General features: G+C 47.1%; 1 protein-coding gene across 1 annotated transcript in view; it reads left to right on the plus strand.

The window, feature by feature from the left end:
* Window positions 1-4,866: 4,866 nt before the first annotated feature.
* The window catches only part of RAD54L2 (RAD54 like 2), a 75,880-nt gene continuing 68,110 nt past the window's right edge, over window positions 4,867-12,636 (plus strand). The window contains exons 1-2 of the mRNA XM_054594782.1: window positions 4,867-5,077; window positions 7,403-7,555. The gene's annotated coding sequence lies outside the window, so the exon portion shown is untranslated. The remainder of the gene's footprint in view (window positions 5,078-7,402; window positions 7,556-12,636) is intronic.

Consider the following 12,636-nt stretch of genomic DNA (forward strand, 5'->3'; position numbering starts at 1 on the left):
TCTCTGAATCAAATAAACCTGCACCTGTGTTTAGAACTTCCAAAGAGAGTTTAGAGCTGTTTCCCCCATTTCTTTCTCATCAAGGCCAGCATGTTACTCCCATTTCACAGAGGAAGAACCCACTGCAGGGAGATTTGGTGATTTGCCCAAGGTCACACAGCAGGTGAGAGGAGCCGGTTCCCTGCCCCCGCCACCACCCCTGGGAAAGAGCGCTCCACTGTTTGGAGGGACTGCAGCCCCCCCAGACACTCCGCGTTCTCACCAGACCTCCGAGTCCATAACCAGAGACCATAGGTCCTCCCACCCTCAGAAGAAGGTATTGACCACCTGCTCTGGGGAAGGTATCATCCCTCCTCCCTTATTGAAACCTTCTCTCAGAAAATCACCAGCATAACAGTCCTTTACCTCTGAAGTAAGAGAATACTCCTACTTGCCTACTGATTCTTAGATTTGGGTCCAAATTCTGGCTCTGCTAGTTGCTGTCTATGAGATCTCATGTAACTCAACCTCTCTGAGCTCTAGTTTCCTTTTTTAAATTGAGGTAAAAATTCACATAATGTAAAACTAACCATTTGGACACCTCAGTACATTCATAGTGTTACGCAACCACCACTTCTATCTAGTTGCAAAACATTTTTATCATCCCAGAATAAAACCCTTAAGCCATTGCTCTCCATTGTCCACCCCCCTCTAATCTCCATCAGCCTCTGGCAACCACCAATCTGCTTTCTGTCTCCATAGATAATGTACCTATCCTAGATATTTCATATAAATGGAATCATCCAATGTGTCACATTTTGTGTCTGGCTTTTTTCACTTAACATACTGTTTTCAATGTTTCTCCATGTTGTCATATGTATCAGTACCTCATTCCACATTTTGTGTATCCATTTGTTGACAAACACTTGAGTTTTTTCCACCTTTTGACTGTTGTGATTAATGCTGCAATGAACATTAGTATACAAGTACCTGTTGAGCCCATGGTTTCAATTCTTTTGGTTGTATTACTTGGAGCAAAGTTTATCACAGTGGCTGCTCATTTCACATTTGCATCAGAAACGTACAAGGGTTCCAGTCTCTCCACATCTTCACTGACACTTGTAATTCTGTGTTTTTTTTTACATTATTATTTTATAATAGCCATCCTAATGGGTATGAAGTAGTATCTCATTGTGATTTTGATGTGCATTTTCCTAACGATTAGTGATGTTGAGCATCTTTTTCTGTGCTTATTGGCCATTTGCATATCTTCTCTGGGGAAATATCTATTCAAGTCCTTTGCTCATTTTTGAATCAGGTTGCTTAGTTTTTTGTTGTTTAATTATAGGTGTTCTTTATATATTCTGGGTATTAATCTCTTATAAGAGATATAATTTACAAATATTTCTTCCATTCCATGGTTTGCCATTTCACTTTGTTGATAGTGTCAACTGATGCACAACAGTGTTAAATTTTAAGAAGCCTAACTTGTCTATTTTTTTCTTTTGTTGCCTGTGCCTTTGGTGTCATATCCAAGAAACCATTGCCAAATCCAATATTGAAAATTTGCCTTGTTTTCTTTAAAGAGTCTTTTAGTTTTGGGTTTTACATTAATGTCTTCAATATACTTTGAGTTAATTTTGTATATGGTATAAGGTAAGGATCCAGTTTTCTTTCCTCTCTCTCTTTCTTTCTTTCTTTCTTTCTTTCTTTCTTTCTTTCTTTCTTTCTTTCTTTCTTTTTCTTTCTCTCTTTTGCATGTGGATCTCCAGTTTTCCTATGACCATTTGTTGGAATGACTGCCCATTCCTCATCAAATGTTCTTGGCATCCTTGTCAAAAATCATTTCACCATAGATGTGAGGGATTATTTTCAGGCTCTTTGTTCTGTTCCATTGATTTATATGTCTGTCCTTATAACAGAACAATACCACTTTGATTACTATAGTGGTGTAGTAAGTTTTGAAATCAGGAAGTATGAGTCCCCCAGCTTTGTTCTTCTTTTTCAAGATTCTTTTGTCTATTTGGGGTCCCTTGAGACTTCACATAAATGTTAGAATAGATTTTTCTGTTTCTGCAAAAAAAAAAAAAAAAAGTTGTGGGATTTGATAGGGTTTGCATCAAATCTGTATATTGCTTTGGGCAGTATTGACATGTTAACAATCATGATTGTTTTTTTCCCCATTTATTTGTATCTTCTTAATTTCTTTTAGCAGCATGTTTGGTTTTCAGAGTGCAAGTCTTTTTTCACTCTTTTTAAAAAAGATTTTATTTATTTATTTTTAGACAGAGGGGAAGAGAAGGAGAACGAGAGGGAGAGAAGCATCAATGTGTGTTTGCCTCTCACATGCCCCTAACTGGGGACCTGGCCCACAACCAAGGCATGTGTCCTGACTGGGAATCGAACCAGCGACCCTTTTTTTCACAGGCTGACGCTCAATCCACTGAACCACACCAGCCAGGGCTGCAAGTCTTTTTCTTCTTCAGTTAGGTTTATATCTAAGTAGTTTATTCTTTTTGGTGCTAGTGTAAATGAAATTGTTTTCTTAATTTCCTTTTCAGATTGCTAAGTGTTAGTGTATAGAATTGCAACGATTTTTTGTGTTGGTTTTATGTCCAGCAACTTTGGTGAATTCATTTATTAGCTCTAGCCTTTTTTTGGCATGGCATCTTTAGAGTTTTCCACATATAAGATTACGTCATCTGTAAACAGAAATAATTTTACTTCTTTTCCAATTTGGATATCTTTTTATTGCCTACTTTCTCTGACTAGGACTTTCAAGTCTATGTTGAGTAGAAGTGTGAAAGTGGGTATCCTTGTCTCATTCTTGAAATGAATGAGGAAAAAGGTTCAGTTTTTCATTGTTGAATATGATGTCGCTTATGGCTTTTCACATAAGGCCTTTGCTCTGTTGAGGAAGTCTCCTACTGTTTGTTGAGTGTTTTGTTTTCATCATAAAGAACCAATCTGGCACCTCTCATCTTTTTCTTGCCTCATTGCTCCTCCAGCGCAGTGTTAAATAGCAGTGGTGAAAGCAGGCACATTTGTCTCATTCCTGGTCCTACGGAGAAAGCTTTCAGCATTTGCCGTATTTCACCATGGAGTACAATGTTAGTTGTCACATTTTTTAAATTAATATCCTTTAATGACGTGAAGGAGGTTCCTTTCCTTTCCAGTGTGCTGAACATTTTTATCACCCTGACTCTGGGAGCACCCACGTGTGGTGAGGGTGAGCAGGCCCTCATGGCCCTGGAGCCAAGGGCCCCTCACATTGCTCACCCAGCCCTGACACAGGGCTGATTACACAGAACCTGAGCCATTACAACTTTGGGTCTGAAGTGATCTAGGAGTGGTCACAGACTGAGCTTTCAGGAGTTACAGTGAGAGGCCAGAAATGATATGCCCCAGCCTGCCCAGCTAAACCCTGAGGTCCATCTAGGATTACCTCTTTTTTTTTCTTTCCTCTACTCGTGCCTTCTCCCATGCTGTTCTGCTATTCAAAGCCTCCGCATCCTTAAGAGCCTGTATTTAGTAAGTCTTCTATTGCATAAGATGAAGCCCCCTTGCTTGAGGGAGCAGGGCCTCAGGCAGCTTTGAGCCTGCAGCTCCGCAACCCACGAGCCTCCATTTCTAGGTGGCTACCACAATGGTTAGAGGGGCAGAGCCCATTCATTACTTCCGGAGGATAATCTAAATGGAAATCCACATGGGTAGATGTGTGACACAGTGACAAAATTTCATTCAGGTGCAAGTGACTGATATAAGTGAGCCTTTCTGCAAAGTTTCTTCAGGCAGGGGAGAAAGAGTATCAGGCTAAAATTTCCTGAGCCTCACAAGCCAAGAGACTGAGAATGGAAAATTTGAGAACACATAACAGCTATGGTTCTTTTTGGAGCACCTTCTGCAGATCTAATTACCCACTGATAGTTTGGGAACACATACCTGTATTTTTATGACCTAATTTACTCCGAAAATAACTAGGTATGTCTCATATCTCCAGGTGGGAAAGCCCAGAAGAAGAGGGAGATGGGGAGAAGGATTATTTTTTTATAATCCACTGATTTTATGCAGAAAGCAAAACCTTTTTAAAAACCCAGTTTCAGACTTTTTTTCCTTCATCTCGCCAATGCTCGGAGGAGGAGGAGGAGGAGGAAGAGGAGGAGGAGGAGGAGGAGGGGGAGGAGGAGGAGGAGACGGGATTGTAGTGGAGACAGTGGACACAATAAACTCTTATAGTTAACGGGAGCCCACGTGGCAGTCATTACCAACTTCAGGAAGGAGCATCTGCATCCTTAACCTCTGCTTGAGTGCCGGTGATCAAGAAGGCTTTTCTTGCCCTGGCTTCCTTTCCAGGGAATCTTGCAGACAGGTGCGCATACCTTCCAGGGGTCCACGAGGGCGGCGCGAACCTCTGCAGGAGGCGATGGTAACAGCAGCAATAATCGTTGGTAGTGTCAGCAACGCCCGTGCCCGAACGCCGAGCCCCGTATCTCTGCGCCAGGCACTTTTATCATCTCATGCAATCCTATCAAGCCCTCAAGGTCACCCTCGAGTGAAGAATGAGGAGGAACCGAGGCTCAACTGAGGCATTAAGTAGCCAGCCTGCCTCTCCGGTGGCTGGCAGGGTGCAACCTCTTTCCGTCGGACCTAGCCCTGGAACCGTTCCCGGGTGGATTCCGGCCTGGGATTTCTGTGCCGCGTTCACTCCCGAAACGGCCCTCGGGCGCATAGGCGGCGCTTTCCGCGGAGGAATCGCGGGCCACCTGGCGCGGGGGAAGAGCGGCCTCCATCAGCTCCCGGCGGAACTTTGCTCTCGGCGGCGTGTGTTCCCGCCCGGGCCGCCTGGCGCGCGGGCCGGGAGGGGGACGCTTTCTGGCGCGGACCGCGAGCGGAGGCTGCGAGCGCCTCCGCCGCCAGAGAAGACCGGAGCTCGGTCCGAGCCAGTCTGCGGCGCCCGGGCCTGGCCGGCTGCTTCTTGCCCCGGCCGCCGCCCCCGCCCGCGCCCTCGCCGCCGCAGACTCCGCCGAGGCGGGCGCGGCGGAACGCGAGGCCACCCGGCCCTGCGAGGCCCGGCGCGGCCCGGAGCCGCGGCGCGGAGGTGAGTGCCGGCGCCGGCCCCCGGCTCCCGGCTCGGGCCGCCGGGACCCGCAACAATGGGGGCCCCGTGGGGACACGGCCCGGGCCCCTGGCGCTCTGCGGCCTGGTACAGCGAGCCGGCCCCGGCGGCCCGGGCCTTAGGGCGCCGGATCCGAGCAAGGAAACTCCAGTGGCTGGAGGCTTGAAGGGGATCTTAGCTTCGATTCGGGGCCTCGATGGCTTGATATTTAGGATTGTTGTAGCCGGGGAAGGGAGTCTCAGGAGCACGGAGACTTAACTGTAGTGGCGTCCGCTCGGAGCGCCCGGTCCAGACGCCCTGGAGGCCGACCGTGGTGGGGGGCAAGTGGGGGTTTGCGTCGGAATTTCGGGGGGCCTCGGTGTGCCTGGTCCCGAGGCGCCTCGCGGCGCGTCTTTCTCCCCCGGCCCCTCTCCCCCGCTCCCCAGCCTGCGAAGTTGGCAGACTGGAGTCCGCGGGGCAGAAGAGGCAAGCGAGAGTTTAGCTTCTCCGACGTAACCGGTGATTATTAGTTCCTGGAAAGGCCGGAGCTCAGTGGGGCCCAGGGGAGTTGAGCCTGGAGCTGGATTCTCCTGGGCCCCGACGCATCCTGTCCTTGGATGGTTCTCAGGCGGGGAGCTTGCCACAAAAGTGTCCCTGCGAGTGGTGCTGGCCTGCTTGGCGTTAGGACGAGGCTGGAGTGTGTAGGGGAGGGTCGGTAGGCGGGTGAAGTTGGAGAATTTGCTCTACGTGGGCCATGGCGGTGGCCTCTTGGAAGAGGAACACGGGGACTTCGCAGAGTGGGCTTCCTGGTGGAGAATGACCTCTTCGTGCGTGGGCGTGAGTGACTCAGACCGGTTAGCATCCCACTGCTTAGCGGTGGATGGGGCTGGGAGGGGCGTCCGGTAGCTTAATGAGTTTGTCAACGAGTAGAAGACAGTGTGAACCAGTCCTTACAGCAGGTCAGAATGCTAGCCATCATTGGCAATACTTTAAGTAAAGAATGTCTTTGTGGTATGTGGATTCAGAGCTTTCCTCTGTTCATTTTTTTTTTCTCCTTTGATTTTGAATTGTGACTCATATTTTCTTTACAGCACTGTGGCTTTGTAATGCTAGACACACTTAGACACCACAATATATGTAAATTCTAGGGGTTTTCCAATTTTTTTATAAATTCGAACTAATTTAAGGGCCTGTTTTTCTCATTTCGGTGTCACTGTTTCATGTGTGCAACTCTGTAGAGAGGGCTGTGAAAACTCTTAACGGTTTATGTTGTTATCAGTCCTTTCCGGGTCAAGGATGCCGTGACAGAGGGGAGTTGACTGTGTTGTGAACACAATGCGGTGTGCAGATCATATACCATAGAAGTGCACACTTGAAACCTGTATGATCTTATTAACCCATATCGCCCAATAAATTTAATTAAAAATGTTTTATGTTCTTTATATCCCTCAATTGATGAAAGTTTACTTTTTCCTATCACCATGAAGTCATTGTATTGAATCTGTTAAGTCCTAATGAGTGTCAGCTCTCACAGGGCATTATCTTCACAGGAAGCATTACCTGTCCCCAGTGACGTTAGTCTGTAAACTCTGTCTCCTGTATCATGGAGTGTGCAAACCCCAGCCTGAGGCTCGCAGCCGTGCCCCAGAGCTCTGCATGCGGTATTGGGGCGGAAGCTGCCGTGTTGTCTACGCATGATATCCAACCCTATGTGGCAAAAAGCAGGATCAGAATCTTTGCACCGTATCAATTTAGAATGTTGGGAGGTGCTGCCTTATTGGAGTCTAGGATACATTTTCAGGTGAAATGCGAGGTAATTTTGACTATTTGTAGTTCTATGGATAGTTCTGGAGATTGTTTTTCCCCTTAATCTTTAACAAATTATGTGTTTCCCTTAAACTGTATTCTTTGTCTCTCAAGTTTTCTACCTTATGTAATTCATTCTTTCATACAACAGTTTCTGTTTAATTGTGGCAGGACTGGGTTGGGCACCTCCACTATGGTGATACTGTTGACATTTTAATAGTAGTTCTTAGTTTAGAAGTGGCTGTGGGTCTGTGAAGGAAGAAGTGATTCAGGCATAGCTTGATATGCCGTTTAATAAGGTCTTTATAAAGTATTGATTTTGACAAGTGACAATTGATTATATGTTCCCATAGAAGAAGTTTAGCTCTAATGTGCTCATGTTGGTGTGGAATTGTTTTTGTATTATTTTATTTAAACACACCTGTTAACTTTAAGTGCTCCTGTAGGCAAACCACAAGGTAAACATTCTGTTTCTGAGTGTCTGGATGAGCAGTGATTTACGGATGTTGTATATGTGCTCAGGTTCCTCGGGAAGCCGTCACACTTTCCTTCCCACTGTGGTTTTGGGAGCACGGAGGCGTTGTCACCCCTTTGGTCTGGTTCACTGTGTGTGGCTGGGAGTGTTTGCTGATCGCTTGGAGTGCTGTTCCCTAGAACAGGAAGAATAAGATTGAGGTAAGGCACCGTCTGTTTGAAGTTGTCTCTTGATTTTTACTGCATAAAATATAATGTAAATTATATTTATTTTTTATTTTTTAATGTAAATTATATTTGAATTTTTTTTTGTTTGCTTTAATTGTTCATCTCCATTCTGATCTAGTAAAATGAAATTTTGTCCTTTGCTCTCTTCTCTCTTTCTCTATCGATTTGGCCAAAAATAAATGAAGAAACATACAATCAAGGCAATTAGATAATAAGTACATTCTTTGAAATACCTCTAAGAAAATAGGAACTGGTTTATTTATTGCTTTGAAGGCAAAGTGATTGCTGAAAGAAATGATTTTTACCACCTCTCAGTCAAATGGATGAACTTCCGAAACTCTTGGAAAGAAGGCTCGGAGTTTTTTATTTCGCTAGAAAACTTCAGAGGGGCCTAGGACAAGGGGAAGGGCACCGCCTTTGGAGCTGTCCCCCCTCTAACTCTTGCGTGCTTTTTGACCTGGGTAAGCGTGTAGCCTCTCCAAGCCTTGCTTTTTATTCTATTCATTTTTTTAAAATTCAGCCCGTAAAATGGGGCTGATACAAGCTCTGCAGGTCGTGCTCAGGACGGGCGACGAGGGCCGGGGCTCGGCGGGGTCAGGGCCCGCTGCTGGTGGCAGTCCACGCGGCGGGCGGTGTCGAGGGGCGCCGTCTGCGGTGGCGCCAGCAGTGGGAGTGCGGCTGGGTGCCGGGCACAGGCGAGCGGCCCGGTTTCCGTGTCGGGCGAGGAAGGCAGCTCGCTGCCCTCGCCCGCTGGCACCCAGGCTGCTGAGAGAACTGTCCAGGCTCTGCAGCAGGCAGAAGTCAACACGATAAAGTCCAAGGTTATTCCTGGCGCTGGCAGGTTTTTTTCCTGGAATTTTCTGTGGAGAAGCCAGGACAGAGCCGTGCGGCGCATCCTTGCTTAGGGGACACTGGGCATTCCGATCGCCAGAGGGCTGGGGTGGGCCACGCAGCGCTGCGTTCTGTGCGGCCCCTGTGCTGGACGCTTCTCCAGCTGGCCTCTACTGCAGTGATTTTAACACATGCAACAGTCAGGGGCACTGACCTCTTTTCTCTTAGGTTGTCAAATGAAAAATGACAGCGGCCAACACAACAATAGCTTTCTGGTGTGAATGAATAAAAATTATACCTATGTTTTTGGTCACATCAGCAAAAGATACATTTTTTGGTGCGCTACAAATTTTAGTGATTAGTTTATACGTGCCATGAGATGAAAAAGGTTGAAAGTCGCTGTTCTATTGCCATCAGAGACTTAACTTTGGTCTTTTTGCCTGGAAGGTTCCAGATGTTGGAAAGTCTCCAGATGTCATCTTTGTCTAATTTGAGCTACTTTGATAGAATCTAGCACCCTGTTCAGAAATGTTTTTGATGAACAGAAGGTTCACAGGTTTTGTTACAGGCGTGTTTAGTTTTATTTTTTCCCTGTGAGAGGAAAAAAAGTATGAGCCAGACAGAAGTGATTCAAAATGACTGGCTCTAACCTTCTTCCAGTCTTCCTTAGTCAGACCCCCCATGTTAGGTGGTCCGTAACTCCAGTTCAGAGGAAACCGTGGTCCTCTGGCTTCCAGATGCCAGGAACACCCAGGTCCTGCTGTGTCTCTAAGTCAGCACCTCACAAGGACCTTTACATCCTGGCCTCTCCAGTGTCGTCCTTTCTGGCCCCTCCTCTGCCACAGTCCGTGTGGCACTTACAGCTCCAAGGTTGACTTCCAGGAGGCCCCAGCATGCACGGCTCTTCCTGCCACTCAGCCTCCCCATTCCACTGCTTGTCTGACCCCTTGGCCGGAATGGACCGGAATGCAGCACTCCCATCTCTTAGCCACCTTCCTTGGTTCTTTCCAGATCAGGCTGAATGCCCCTCCTTTGTGTGGCCTTGGCGGAGCGTGCCAGCTCTTCTCAAAGTCACGCCGTACTCTTCACTTTTGGTATTTTGTGTTCTCCACGCCTATGTTGTGACCTACTTGAGAGCAGAACCTGGTCTTACTTATTCTCATGACCCCGAACCTAACCATTTCTGACACAGGGTAGCCACTGCGTAACGCTCGCCGCGCGCACGAGCGAGCGGCCTCTGCGTGTGGACAGCAGCACGCCGTTCCTTTGGGGCAGGTGGTGCGAGGGGAGCTCTGATTCCCCTGCTGCCTTCAAGTTCTGTATTTCCAAAGAGGGTGTTCCGCTGCCTTTGTAGGCTGCTAAAAGCGATACTTAGTTTTGCTGTGAAAATGTGTTACCCATTCCCTGTGTTCATGGTTTTGGGGCCGAGGGCCATTACTTGTTCCCTTTGGGTCTTGCAAAAGTTTCTCTTGAAAGAGACTGTAACAGTTCTTCACTGGTACTAACTAGATCTTCCGTTGCCCATTTACTAACCTGAGTACTCCGTCCTCATGTGTGAAGGGAGTGACTGAGAGAGTTTGGGCCACAAGATCTCCAGACTGCTGCCGGCCTGTGAGTCGGCAGTGGGCTCGACACGCGGGTGTTGTGACTTTTGGCGGCTGATGGGCCTTTTGGAGACTCAGCCGAGCTCAATGTCGTCATATTCAGGATACTGTAAGACTGTTTGCCCAAGCTTTATTTAGGAATTTGAACTCAGTACTAGATCTTTGCCCAGCCTACTACTGTGCTAACGCTGACACTGATGCATTAAGTCGTTGCTAGGAGGTTGTGTATTCTGAATTACTAACCTAGATATTGGGAGATTATGCCAATTCATTTGGTCACCCTCTTGGTTCTTCTCAGGGGAAAAATAGCTTGAGAGAGTATACTGTCTCAATTACTTTGATTTAATTTTTATGGCCGATCAGATGACGTGGGAGTTGCACCGAAGGCCAGGTGCAGGGGGCCTTACTGAAGCTGCGTGGTGCAGCCATTCCATCACGCGGAAAGGAAGGCCAAGGAGGTAACCGTAGTTACAGGTACACATTGATGTGAGATAAAAAGGGAAACTGAGACAAAGCGTAAGGCACTTTAAATGTGGCAAGCAACTGTTAACTGAAGTCTTTTTGCAAGTAGTATTGAGATGTTGAGATGGAAATTGTGATACTACAGGTTAGAAGCAGTAAAAGCGTGGACCGCTGCAGCCGGCGCAGGCACATTGGAGGCGTGAGCACTCACTCCAGGTTGTACAGCACCATCGGCGAAAGTTATGTAGAAGCAAAAATGAAAAATGTTTGCTTTACTCTGATAAGTACACCTTGTATAGGTATGATATTCTAGTTTATGAAACACTTGTTACACATTGACTTTACTTCACCCTCCCAACCACCCTGGGAGGCAGATATCCCCATTTTACAGGCGAGGAAGCACACAGAGAGGTGACCGGCTCACTTTCAAGTCCATAAAGCCAGTAAGAAGAAAAGCTAGGACTTAATGCCAGGTTTTCTGATTCTAAGTTTAGGGCCCTTTCTTATGTCCTCATAGGATATGGTTAAGGCTTCATTGTGGGCTGAGAGTCACCCCTTATTTGGGGCTTTTGGTTAGTAGAGGATACGCACAAAGAAGGTAGTGCCCCATGGGCTGTGGAGCTTTTGCTCCCCTCAGAGCAGCCCAGAAACTCTGGAAGAACTAGGTGAGGGAGGAACCCAGAGGGAGCCCCCATCTGCCTCACAGGTCACTTAGTGGTCAAGAGAAAAATCCAGAACCAGGTGGAGATGTTTTTGCACTTGAGGACCAGTGACATAGTAGGGATCTTCCTTCTAATGTGATGATACAGAGAAGATGGGAGTTAGGGAGAGGAGGCTTGAGGGGTGCTTGCGGCTTGAGCTCAGGCCTTTTCCTCTCCCTGTGCCCTCCAGCCCCGCTGCACGCCACCGCCCTCCGGCCCCCAAGTCCCAGCCCTGCACCTTCCCTTCCCCGCTCTTTCTCCCACTCCCGCCTTAGCTGGGACGCTGTCCGCCACGGTCCCAGTGTCAGAGAGCACGCTGCCTGCCTGCCTGTCTGCCTTTTTGCTCTGTCTGGCCCTGCTGGCTGCCACCCCCGAGTCACCTCCCCCAGCTGCTTCTGCTGCCCCTAGGCCGCTCAGTTTCAGTGGAGAGGGGACAGTGGCTGCCTTGGTCCCCAGCCGTCTGCTCTGCCTCCTTTGAGCTGTACTCTTCGCTGGCACTCAGGGTCCCGTTTCCTACAGCAGCTCCCCCGGTTCCTGTCCCTTCAGGCCCCAGACCTGCCCTCCATTCCTGGTGGTGGCCTTTCACCTTGCTTTAGGATGTGTGCTCCCTCGTTTTTTCCACTTTTCTTTATATCACAACACTTTCATCGCTAGTCTCTTGCTTTTGGAAAGTCCTTGACTTTTGACATTTTCCCTGATTATACCGGTAATATATGAGCACAGTAAAATTAGGCATTTTTAAGTAAGGAAAAGAACCCATAATCCCATGTCGCAGTGTTAATTATCTAAGGATTTGTTCTGTATTTATCCACATTTTTCCCCCACTGTGTTGCTAAGTATGAAAGAGAAAGTAATTCCTTTCTGCAGAAATGGGATCACAGTGTATCTACTTTTATGTAGCTTGCTCCCTCCCTTCCCTTTTAATGCTTGGGTATTTTCCCATTGGTATCTTTTAATAGTTACATGGTATTATATATTTGTATCTTTTTTTTTGTTAGCAGCATCCTTGAGTATATGTATCTTTCTGTGCCTCTTTGTATACATTGCGTATATCTTTGCTTTGTATACATACTTTTTTTTTTACTTATTTAATTCTCACCTGAGGATATGTTTATTGATTTTAGAGAGGGGAGAAGGGAGGGAGAGAGACATCGATGTGAGAGAGAAACATTGATCTGTTGCCCCTTGAATGGGCCCCGACTGGGGACTAGGCCTGTGCCCTGACCAGCAATTGAACCAGCGACCCTTCGGTTCCCAGGCCAGCACTCAATCCACTGAGCCGCACCACCCAGGGCTTATTGGCAGCTTTTAAAGCTAAATCTCAGATGTTGTCACTGAGTGTGTGTCTCTAATTAAGAACATTTTTTTAAAACATTTACCACCTTTATAAAAATTACTAATGCTTCCCTGGTAGTGAGGACTTTATTTGCAGTCCTAACTCTGACATCCGCTCTTT

This window comes from Pteronotus mesoamericanus, unplaced genomic scaffold, assembly GCF_021234165.1.
Source record: "Pteronotus mesoamericanus isolate MK-2021 breed Mesoamerican mustached bat unplaced genomic scaffold, CSHL_Meso_final scaffold_533, whole genome shotgun sequence".
Classification (NCBI taxonomy): Eukaryota; Metazoa; Chordata; class Mammalia; order Chiroptera; family Mormoopidae; genus Pteronotus; species Pteronotus mesoamericanus.